We start from the raw sequence: 8,502 nt of genomic DNA, 5'->3' as shown, positions 1-8,502 counted from the left end.
AACAGCTAGAATGATGTTTCCAGTATGCAGGATGACTAGTTCATATGTATGTTATGTAGTTGGCGAGCAGCTTTTCCAGCAGGATTGGATTCCAGTATTTTTAAGCCCTCGGCAAAGGCTGACAAGGAGATTGAGAGATGGTGAGATAGCTGGTCAGGAGGGCTGTGAGAAACAAGACTTGCTCAGACCAAATATGGCACCACATACCAACCAAAGCCAGCCATGGGCTTGGACTGCAGACCAGGGTAGATGTTGCCCTTCAAGCATAGCCACAGGATCAACTTACCTTGCCTGCAGTGTTAACCTTTTCAAAAACTGACTGTGGTTTAATGATAGAGGCCAACAGCATTTTAAAAACACAGCAACCTACTGTTTGGCCTGAACCTGGACTTGTTTCAGGAGGCTGCTGGTGAGGACATGAGCAGACAGGGATGTTTACAGGGACTTGACAGACATGATCAGGAAACGTATCCATGTGTTGATCCGGGACTGAAAACTAGTCAGTATCGAAGTGCCCCCAGCAGTGAATTAATGTTGGCCTCTCTCTACATTAAACTGGTTACACCAGAGATCTGGATGATCTGGCTTTACTTCATTTACTGCTGCCAGTCATTGCATCCTTTTTTCCCAAGGAGTTTATGGATTAAACAGCGAGCTAGTAAACCTTTCAGAGTCAGCGTTCATGCGGCGAAGGTGACTGAGAGAGCAGTGGGCTGTGGCACTAATCTCCTGAACAGAGGGTAGAGAGCCAGGAGAGAGGGCAGAGGTGAGGCAAAGTCCTGTGGCGCAATAACAAAACACACCCTACTACTGTGAAAGGTCATCTGCTAACAACCAATAGAAAACAAGACTGAGAAGGATTTTAAAAACATATTCAACCGAAGCTTTATTGCAGGGTGATCTTTTACACCATTTCCTTTAAACAATATACAGTAATGACCGTAAACCTGTGAGGATGGTCGCACTGAGCAGGGACAGACGGGGAGCTAGAGTTAGATGTGCAGGTACAAGACTTTTGTAAGCACACAGAGAAAAGGAGCTAATCATGTACCCCAGCAAAAGGCCTTGATGTGTGTGCACACTCGCAGACAGTGCTCTTAAACACATGCACGCAGCACACACACACACCCAGAGAGTATACTGGTGGGCAGAGGGAGTGGGGGAGGGGTTAGGGGGATGGTACAAAGCCAGTTTGAAATACAAACACTGAGCAACCACCTCTGAGCCATTTCAACATGGCTGACGCTGCTGCATGGGTAAGGTTGATCCAAGCAGGACTCATGGGTACTGCAATTATCTGAGTTTCAGTTCTCTCGTGAGCAAAAGGACGGCTCGCAGTACAATGAGGAGATTAGAGAGAACAGCTGTGCTTTTCAGCTACCCACTCTGTGTGTTCCTTTTCACCTGTGTAATATCTGCTGCGTCGGAGGAAACGCCATACACATCTCTCTAATGACTTCGACATGATTTCGGTTTTAAGAAATCAGGCTAAGGCAGCAAATTTGAGAATGCTGTAAAACAAGCAGGTAAATGGAGGTGGTCGGCGTATTAATGGTGGAGAATATTTTCCCTTTTTTCCCCCCCAGAGCATTTGGCTTCAGCAGGCTGCGCAGTGGGAGAGCAGACAATATTTTCTTACTGCGTGCATGTTTTACAAATAGTCTGCTGTTCGGCTGTGGAAAGCAGCTTACTTATCTCTTTTTTTAATCAGAGTTCGGATTGGTTACAAGGATGCACTTATACGAGTAATGATGTTTCCTTTCATCCTGCCACACTGCTGCCAAAGCGATACTTTCCCCATCTGAAGTCTTTGTCATGCACATGCACGCAAGTAAAAGCCTTTTCAGAAAGCCTGTTAAGCGTACACATGGCAAAGAAATCAGGTTTCTCCAGCTGAAATCTAGCAGTTTTAACCAGGTTTGTCTTAATCCCTTACCTCATTTACAAAAAAACTGTTTTTTCTGTTTTCATGTTTAAGAAATCAGACTACTGCAAAAAGTTAAAACCTGGGTAAGTTATGCGCTTGTGACTGCACCAAGCATGATCCAATATCTCTTAAAGAGAAATAAGTAATTTAACACAATCATAGTTTAATTCAAAAACTCAATATAGTCTTATTTATTTGCATTGAATTCAAAGTATGCCATTCAGTCTTGTATTGAATTTTCTTCAGTGATATATAGAGAGCAAGACTATTCAACCAGGTGTCATGTAGAGCAGAATATGCAGGGGGTTTTTTTTGTTCCAACCAGAGACTGCAGAGGGTGAAATAATAAGTGAAATCACCTGCTGCGGTCTTGGCTTGGAATAAAAACCTGCCTACACTTGTGTCTCTGTGGCAAATGGCTGAATAGTTCTGATGCAGAGCATCTGCTGGAATTCTGGAGGCTGATCCAATTCTAGTTATAATCTCGTCAGAAAAGCTGCAGGAGAGACGTCCTGCTGTACAAAAGCTCAAAAACATTTGGACAAGAGGTAAAGGCTGATCTTTCCTGTCTTAGAGACATGGATTTCTGCAGCATTGTTGGATATAAATGCTAGTGAACAGGTGCATGACCCTCGTGCTGCACGGCTGAAGGGGGAAGTACATGAATTACAGTATCCCTGCAGCAGTCTGGGTAGAACTCTTCCAATTAAGACTAATTTTCTGTCAGGCAGTTCAGCCATGTTGCAGACAAACAAGTCCTGCCCAGGGTGCAATGGAATGAAAAGAGCCCCATCCATTTCATCACAGGAGGGGGTCAATGGTTGCTGTGTACCCCACATGTGCCAGTGCTGTGAAGCAAGGGAAGAAAAGGCAAGACTCTCTCTCACACATACGCACAAGCACGTGAAATCTCTTACACGTGCACAACTCAACCTGTAATCAAACCCATGGCTGTATTTCTGTGTGAAAAAAAACATTCCTGTCTAAATAACACCTTTTTTCCATTTCAGGTTTTTCTTGCATCCGGGCATTAACACCAGTGAAATGAAGGAAAAAGATTTTTTTCTGAAGATTTTTTCTTAAGTGAGAAAAGCAGTAGTGTGAGACTTAACCTTTTTTTTTTCCCCTACATCACAATTTAACAACAGGTCATGAATGAATATGTTCTGTGGTGTGCATGTCAGCCACAGGTAATACTAGACACTAAAGCCACAACCAAGTCTAGAGGGAGTAACAGGTATACAAGTAGCACACACACCCAAAACTTTCCCAAACCCACCCCCCCCAATTCATATTTATTGTTGTGACTGTGTTGGATACAGTTGTAAACTGGGCCTCATTTAATTCAAGTCAAAATGATTTAATCAGCATGGGGCATTTCATGTCATGATTAAAAAGGTACGATAAACCATTAAAACATCACGTTACAAAGACGGACAGGACAGAATACCAGATTTAAGATGTAAGTAAGAAGCTACAAAAACAGTGCTGGAAGCCATATGTCTAGTCCTGTATTTTTCCTTATATTTACAGTGGCTACACAGACTTTTTGATTGTTATTGAACAATCTAAAAATCTAAAAACACATTTTCACTTTGTCATTATGATAAAGACTGATTTAATCAATTTAAATTACATCTTTAACACAATAAAGTTTTCAAATTGTGGGTCTGAACAACACTTTCCTTTGCAACTGCATCTGACAAGAACCAGGAAGCAGCAACATAATGGGACCAGGTGGAATTCAATGCACAGTATACACAGCTTATCTTATGTATTTCCTGGTTTGACAGAATTTGAATGAGCCTAAAAATTAAATGTTTAAACTCCTCATATCTCCTCAATCATTTCATATTCCTTATTGAATATATTCCACTTTAGCAAAAGGTTACAGACTTATACATGATTTATGTTTTAAATTATAGCACATAAAACAAACAACAAAAAGAAGTTGCATGTTGCAAAAAAAAAAGCATGTTTGGACCCTTCTCAAAAATAGCAAAGAGTTACTATGCTATTCTCTCTTTCTTTCTCGCTGCCATGGGTTTCTGTGTGCATCTCTGTGACGTCTATGCTGCATTGTATTTTGTGGCTCAGTTGCTGCATCCAAAATGCCCCCTGGAGAAATTAAATAAAGACTGAAATGAACACAGACTTTCACTGAGGCTGCCAGCAATACTGGTTTGCAACCGACACCCACACACACTGAATCCAACTGTCTATCCTCACCGAAAGTGAAGTAATCAACCGCCTCACTAACAAGCGAACATTTGATGTGATAAACTGGCCTCTGTCCTAAGAGAATGAACTTTGTTGATGAGATAAAAACCCCACATAAAAAGCAGCAGACCCACATGACCTGGTGCCTAATGCTTAGGTTAAGGACAGAGGGCATGTTGGGTAAGGAGAGATCCTGTATGGTCCAGTGTTTTAGAGAGCTGCCACCCCCTCCTCTTCCTCCTCCTACTCCTCCTCCAGCCTTTACACACTGCATAACCTTCTGGCTATCAGCACTACATTCCACAGACTGTTTCTTCTTCTCAAAGACAACAACAACCCTGCCCTGAGGTGTTTTAGCCACTGAACGAACAAAACTGCCCTCGAACAGGCAGCACAGAGCAGAACAGACAGATCGGTATAGATACGACAGCCCATCACAATCTATAAGTCCTCGTCCAACATGTCAGCAGAACATATAGCCTAAGTAACCTTCTTACTGCAATGCGCTGCCCACACACGCCACTGTAAGCCATGATCACAATGTACACAGGATACTGTGTGTATACTGGGAAGGGACAAGAAGGGTGAGGCAAGACCAACTTGCCGATCATGAGGATCATGAGGCGCGCGCACGCACACACACACACACGCACACACACACACACACACACACACACACACAGGCCTCAAATTACCCTCCAGGCCTCACTTTGTAATCCATAGTAATCAATGAAACCAGTCACACTGATCAGTTGACTTGCCTAAATTAACTTGTTTGACACTTATTACTAGGTATAATGTATATTTCACAACATATACAAAGTGCAGATGGTTAGGCTTGGCAACAAAATGACTTTATTACACTTTTTGGTTAATGTTTCCCTCTCATTTCTGTTAGGCGTTTTGATAGAGATACCAGTTTACTATACATCTGCCTCTTAGTCTAAAGGAGTGGTCAGTTCAAATAAAACAGTGTGCTCAGTTCATAATTTCTGCATACCTGTATAAGTTTGTATGGGACACTATCTTCAAAATAATGGGATCACATGAACTACACACTGAGTACTGCCAGTCTTCAGAGCTTATTACTGTTACAGATGCAGCATTGTCACCACACTTAAGGCAGTTCAGCCAGGAGCTTTGTTCCAGCTTTACAAGCCTCATCAAATTAGATTATGTACATGAAGTGTAAAATGTGTTTAGATATTCCCCGTCACCAACGCAGTTGAAGAGTTGAGCTAATTGTTTGGCCAGATTTTAGGCTGGCAGGCAGCGCAACTGCACACTTACTGACTACACTTCTGGGTGGGTGTAACCAGCCCAAATATAATCCTATAATCTTCATATTATAGGCTACAGCACCCTTCAGCCCTGAAAAGGATAAGAGGTTGTGAAAATAGATGGCTTTAACTTCACGTTGCGCTAAATATGTGACAAAACCCAAAGAGAAGAGTCTAGAAATGTCTCAGCTTTGAAAAACAACAGTGAAACTTTGCATTTGTCAAAACTCCTGACAAACAGTCTACTTTAAAATGAGTTGATGCAAACAACTGCCCTGGTTGTATTCAGTCTGGAGAATGAAAAAAAAAACAGTTAACTTTGTGTGATTAGGCAACAAACAAGGCTATGCAAAACCATTTTGTCACGCATGACGAGAACAAAAACAGGAAAAACGTTGTGGCTAACCAACTTCAAACCCACATTTTATAGACAGACTTAACTGGTGCCGAACGAGTGAGGACCTCTGGCTTCTGCTGGCAAAACACGTTTTACTCAAGCATCAAGTGTGACACAGTTCATACAAAAACTGGAAAAATTACCATTTCTATACTGTCCCACACATTGTTAGAAATGCATAACAGGTACCCCATTTCCCTGAACCCCAATACAACAGAATTGCATCTTGTGTCATTTCTCCCAGCTGAAATGAAGTAATGTAAAACAGACCTGCACTGGAACTGGAGATGTTTTAACAACTAAAATTTTGGTTATACAAAAACAGCAGCCAGTCAGAGGACGCCACATTACTGACATTCCTGCACCTTATTATCTCCATGCCCCTTGGTACTTTAACAGCTCTAATCACCTGAGAAGCCAAGCTGCCTTCACACCTGAGCACATACATTGTTTTAACAGCTACCAAGTGATTGGTGAGGTTGGCCTGAGCTTGATAATCAAATATTCAACATTCAAATGTGAGTCTTTTTTGACTTTGTCATAACGATAACTTACATGTGGAAAATGAACATCATGCAACACTGTTTCTATAAAGCACAGCAGGTTTGTGTCACGGAGTAACGTTACACCCACACTGTAGCTGATCACAAAGATGGTCGATGTACAGCAGTAGCCCACCTATAGGCTATAAAGACATACACAATCCCCTTCATCCACAGAATTCACGTGTACAAGACAACGTTTTAAACCACGGGGTATATCTGCATACATTGGCCTTGGTATATTAGCAAGTCAATCCCGTTAAATTATTTTTTTTAAGTAGCCATCCCTAAGACCAAGGTGGCTTAACCTACATATAAACAATACAGATTACACTATGGGTATCGGCTGTAACATCTCTATGATTATCGGGTAGATTGCGCAACATACCATGCGTAAAATCCACAGGATCAGCCCGGATTCATTTAAACACATAAGTGCAATTTACTGCTATTTGAGGGGGTGGGGGGAGTCAGCGTTATCATAAGGCTACATGACAGGGATCAATTTAAATGCAACCATCGCCTCATTACCTTACATGTTTGCAAACAATTCATTGAACTCACGGGATTATAAAACGGAGAAAACGAGGTAAAGTGTGGAAACATTTCAGCGTTTCTTTGAAGCGCTGCGACGAGACGTTAGTGGGTCCTTTCTGTCGCCTACTGTGCTTTGCCAGCCTGGTAATTATTTGGTACACACTCGTCCCGTGAGGTATCTCCTATTAGCCCACGACGCCGAAATAAACGCCACAACATTTGCAAGCACATTTATTTGACGGTTTCGAACACGGAGCAGCGATAACCTCGAGCAAAAATAACGTGAGATCCCCTCGGCTTGCCAAGCAGATTGGTAGAGCCAGAATAGGCATCAGCGGAGCCCCTTTTTGTTGGCACGCCGTGGAAAAAACACCACCGTAACGGCGAAAAGCCTTGCGATCCTTGCAGCAGCTGGGAGAAAACCGATCCGATCGACACGGACATAAAAGCAGCTCCGTGGTGCATTCACAATCCAACTCAAAGAGAAATAATTTCTGTTAAATACCTTATTACATCGGTAGGATCGTTCTCAAGCGTTCTTTAGCCTACCATCCTCTTGCTCATCTCACAGCCTTCGGGACGCCATGTTGCAAGCTTATGACGTTAGGCTTCCTCACCCCTGACCCACATTTGAATAGAAACCAGCCCAGAGTGCAGCAGAGAAAACATCCCACTGTGGGAGGGTTTGGCCACTTTCTCAGCCCAGGACCCCTGGCAACTTTACCTGCAAGATGGCAGAGGGAGGAAGAAAGACAGAGGGTGGAAGGGGTGGGGGGTAGGGGGGTTAATGCTGTGTTTTAAACTGTGGTTTAGGCATTCTTCTCCCAGCAGCACGACTCAGCCATGCATGGTCCTAGATACTATACTGCTGAATGCAGGTCTGCGCTGCAAAAATGTCTGACTGATTTTGTGTAATGTTTAGGCCTGTTCCTCCAATTAAAAAAAAAAGAAGAATTAAACAATACATATGTTGTAGGAGAGGGTGTGACCAAAACTCGCAGTTTCGCCTGCAATAAATAAACAAGTGTTGGGCTGGTATTGAAATAAAGTGGTAGCGTTTATGTTTTGCTACAGCATGTTTTTAATCAGGGCGAATGAAATGATCGGGTATGACTTCACTCTGTTTAAATGTAAAATCTGTCTTCACTACTGGACGATGTAAATTCAACATGTCATGTATTTAATACGCCTATTGGAAACAAACCGGGTTCGACTGTGTGGGCCCATATTTTAAAATCACTTTTATTTATTTATTTATTTATGATGACAGCAATTTGAGACTTAGCCTATCTCAAAGACTCTCAAAGAATGACAATGTGCCACTTTTGATGTGTTTTACTGTTTGGTTTTGACAAGGCTCGACAACAGCCAAACTATATATAGTTTGTCAGTATGTTTTTTACTGATATTTTTGGGGTCTTGGAGTGTAGGACTATGTACAGGTCGGTTGGTGACTAATCTTCCGGGCTTGCCATATGATTTAGAGGCATCAGCAGAGAGAGAGAGAGAGAGAGAGAGAGAGAGAGAGATGGCTGAGGTTCAAATATTGGGCACCAGATGTGCGGAAGTGTGGCGATCTGTTGGCTCCTCCTCTCAGTA

The sequence above is a fragment of the Seriola dumerili genome, unplaced genomic scaffold (genome assembly GCF_002260705.1).
Source record: "Seriola dumerili isolate Sdu_G_001 unplaced genomic scaffold, Sdu_1.0 BDQW01000668.1, whole genome shotgun sequence".
In the NCBI taxonomy this organism is placed as follows: Eukaryota; Metazoa; Chordata; class Actinopteri; order Carangiformes; family Carangidae; genus Seriola; species Seriola dumerili.
The sequence above is the reverse complement of the archived record's forward strand: the minus strand, read 5'-3'. Positions refer to the sequence as shown.